Source organism: Triticum dicoccoides, chromosome 5B, assembly GCF_002162155.2.
Source record: "Triticum dicoccoides isolate Atlit2015 ecotype Zavitan chromosome 5B, WEW_v2.0, whole genome shotgun sequence".
NCBI classification, from domain to species: domain Eukaryota; kingdom Viridiplantae; phylum Streptophyta; class Magnoliopsida; order Poales; family Poaceae; genus Triticum; species Triticum dicoccoides.
In genome coordinates this window covers 472,648,106-472,652,231 of record NC_041389.1, presented here as the reverse complement: position 1 = coordinate 472,652,231, position 4,126 = coordinate 472,648,106, and the positions used below count along the sequence as shown (strand labels likewise).

General features: G+C 44.0%; 1 long non-coding RNA gene across 1 annotated transcript; it reads right to left on the bottom strand.

Annotated features, from left to right (window-relative positions):
- Positions 1 to 209: 209 nt before the first annotated feature.
- LOC119310910 lies at positions 210 to 3,875 on the bottom strand. The gene is made up of 2 exons (XR_005150801.1): positions 3,280 to 3,875; positions 210 to 677 (listed from the first exon to the last, which is right to left on the bottom strand). It is a non-coding gene; the product is annotated as an uncharacterized LOC119310910 (long non-coding RNA).
- Positions 3,876 to 4,126: the final 251 nt, after the last annotated feature.

Genomic DNA, 4,126 nt, shown 5'->3' with positions numbered 1-4,126 from the left:
GATACTAGTTTGTGCCCGGTCATTCATCAGCTTGCAACATGTAGCTAGCTAGCAATGAGCGTGTTTACAAGTGCTTCAAACGGCGCATACAAGTTTCTACCAAACCGACGCTGCTTGCCTGCGGCCTTGGCGTGCGACCATCGGTGCGATGTAGCCATCGCACGGCTGTGCGTGAGCCCCCTCCCGCTGCGGATTTTCTCTCAAAAAAAAAACAGAATATAGATCATGATACCAGACGTCCCGTTATACCTATTCCGTTCCGTAATACTCTCGCACCATTAAGACTAAACAAAAATCAAATCGCCTGTGTAACATATCCAAAAAATGCCCGCGAAACAGATCCGCATATGCAGAAAAGCGCGCCAAAATATACTCCTGAAGGCGAGCGAGACCTACAACCTCGGCAGAACAATCAATGGCGGCTTGACCAGGGCAAGCACAGGTAAATTCTCCTCTTGAATTGGGCAGCCAAGGAATCCCGTCCCTGATGGCTTCTTCGAGTCTCACGTCCCCGGTGGCTTCTCCAAGAAGTGGTCCAGGGAACCAGGATGCTCCTGATGATTCTCAGTCACCAAAAGTAAGAAATCACACTCTGTTCTTCACGATGAATCACCGGCAAATTCTCCTATTGTACCGTTTTAGAACTTGTACAGGAAACCATGACTAGCGACCACAATCTGCAGATGCGAAACAACGACAAGAAGTTAGTTCTGTTGAATTTCGAAAAACAAAGTATGAGCATGTACGGTACCCCGATTTTCACATTTAATTGGATGAGAAGTCGTTCTTGCACAAACCGTATAATGATATGAAATAAAAATAGAACAAGGATTGCAAAGTCCATCTTGATTTCTCCTCTAAACCTTAAGACTACTACAGTATTGATCCCTCAATGCACTGCATGTTTCCCAAGACGAATATGATTGCAAGACAGATAATATGATTCATGAATCGGTTGATCAAAACTTGTGGTAGGAAAATATGATTGCCATTTGCCATGTCTGTGGATTAACTAAATTGAATCCTAATTGATACAGGATTCACAACAAACCACGGAAGATCATAGTGATGAAAGGGTACCAAAGCTTGGCATGACATTTTGGTCTGAAGAGGAAGCTTATTTATTTTATAACAAGTATGCCGAAACTATCGGTTTCAGCATCAGAAGAAGTAGTGGCCATAAAGTGAAGAACTCTTCTGTATTTCAGCAACGCACATTTACATGCTCTCGTCAAGGTACATGTTACTTCTAATTTTTTTGATTCTAACCACTTATTTATGCTCTAAGACAATTACTACAACTCACAGGCCACCGGCAAGAAGATAAAAGAGAGGACACATTCAGTTACAGTAGGCCTGAAACACGATGTGGTTGTAATGCTCATATGAAGATAAGCCTTAAAAATGGTTTTTATTATGTGTATGAATTCGAGGCATCACATATCCACACTCTTGCTCAAGGAATCATGGCCCAGTACTTGAGATCCCAGAGAAAAGTAACAGAAGCACATATAGCAAATGTCGAGGTTGCAAAGTCAGTAGGCATTTCAAATAAAGCAACATTCGATTTGATGGCCAAGGAAGCATGTGGAAGTGAAAACCTTGGCTTTATACGTGAAGATTTGAAAAATCATTTGTACTCAAAGAGAACAATAAAAGCAAAGCATGGCGACACAGGGGGAGTATTGGAGTACATGGAGAAGAAGGTCTCAGAAGATGTCAACTTCTTCTATTCAATTCAAGTTGATGAAGATGAGTAGATAACTAATATTTTTTGGACTGACTCGAAAATGATGAAGATGAGCATTTTGAATGGCTAGTTTCAGATAAAAGATGTGAAGAGGTGAAGTATGACTTCAAAGAAACACAAACTACTCCAAAGTTGAAGGCTGAATCAAGCCATATGCTAACACAAGCTGCAGCTACATATACTCCAGCAATATTCAAGATGTTTCAACATCAAGTGCTTCGGACTCTAAACTACGACACATTGCTTTGTGATGAAAGTGACACATAGTTGAAGATTTATATGGTAAAATTTCATGGCACACAACGGGAGCATGTTGTTAGATTCATTCCAAAAGAAGAAAAGGTTAGTTGCAGCTGCAAAAGGTTTGAGTTTTCTGGAATCCTTTGCTCTCATTGCTTAAAAGTACTTGATATTAATAATATCAAGCATATCCCCGGAGAATATATCTTGAAAAGATGGACAATTGATTCCACTCTTTCGAGTTTTCCAGTTTTTAAACTTCACTGAAACTGATAGTTGCTACTTTGTGCACAGGGTCATCCGACAAACCACAAGTACACCTTTTTACAATAGCAGAACTCTGCTTTGAATCCCTGCCTGATAGAGGCCATTGGAGCCTCTAACTATAGTTCGATGACAGGAGAAAATCAAGGCTTCCTTACCGAAGGCGACATCTATTGTAAATGCTACAATGCAGCCATCAGTTGGTCACACCATCCTGATGCCACCACAGACCCAAGACCCACACTATATTCCAGGGGTACAACATTCCATACTTCCAAGTTTTCCAATTTCTCAACTTCAATGAAACTGAAATTGCTACCTTTCTGCCCAGGGTCATCCGACAAATCACATACCTACCTATTTATAGCAGCAACACTCAGCGCAGAATCCCTCAGTGCAAAGGACCATTGGAACCTCTACCACTAGTATGATGACAGGACAAAACCAAGACTTCCTCAATCAACCGAAGCCAACATGATCTATTTTGTCGTCGCGAGTTTTATCTCATGTGTGTTTTGACTTCAAAGTTGCAAATAATTTTTATTAGAACTTGTACGTACCATCAACTGAATGCTACTAAATGTCCCCAATCAAATATACTAGTTCACATATATTTTTTAATTGCGTACTAATTCAAAGAATTAGCTATGAATAATTTTCCACAAACATCGTGCTCATATGAGCCTCTAAGCTGTCCTTCTCATTTTAAGTTACGATGACCGGGATCCCAATGATCCATTTCAATTATGCATAATATATGTACACTGAACCATCTATCTAAATGTCATGCTTAGAGGCATAGAGCGAGCAGAGAACAGATTGACAAGCAGCCCAAATTTAGCATGCAAGGAATCTTATTTAACTGAATGAAAGCAGAGTACCGGAATTGCTATTAGCTCTCCCTTCTCTGAATTTAACACACATCTTAACTGAATGAAAGGAGAGTAATGGAATTGCTAATAGCTCTCCTTCTCTGAATTTAACACGCATGAGACAGGAATGGCACAAGAAGAGGAGGAAATTACCTGTGTTATGCGTACTGCATGTATGAGCTGCAGTCCCTTTCTTCTTCCTCTCTGACTCTGAGTACCAAATTGATGGCGCTGATGCTGATTCTCGACGTCCTTCCCCTCTATACTCGGCCCCTCCTCCACAAGCCCGAGCACCCGCCAAGGACACGCCAACCTCTTGCGTGGCCGTCCCACATGCTCCCGCTAGGCTCCGCATCTCAGATCAGCGGGCACGGCGCCGCGGAGGATCCCGTCCCCACCGAACTGCTGTGTGACTAGGTCGAGCAGGCGGACTACGGCGGCGGCCAGCCAAGCCGGGGATGCTGATTCAACAGGCAGACCACGGCGGCGGCCAGCCGAGCCGGGGATGCTGATTCAGTAGGCGCACGCGGGCGGCGGCCAGCCGGGAGCCGGAATGGGGTGAGATGCGTGAGTGCGCACGCCTGAGTAGAAGCTGCACGGCAGCGCGACGACATCCGGTCGATGGGCAGGAAGTGCTTGGAGGCTCGAGGAGCAGGAGCAGCATAGGACATGGAAAGCTTCAGCTGAGCTTGAGTTCCAACCAAGGAAAGGAGAGGGATGTGGATAAGGGAGGGGGCTCAGACGGCAATCAGTATCCATACAGACGGCAATCAGTATCACGATCTGTATTCAGTTTTTTCTTCAAGAGAAAATCCACAGCGGGAGGGGGCTCACGCACAGCCGCGCGATGGCTGCGTCGCACTGATGGTCACACGCCAAGGCCGCAGGCAAGCCGCGTCCCCAAACCAAACAGGTCCACTTTATTCTCAATACTTCAAAATTCTTTGATATGTGAAAACCGTGGTATTTGGTACCCACGTGCTAAATTACTTTAGTTTTT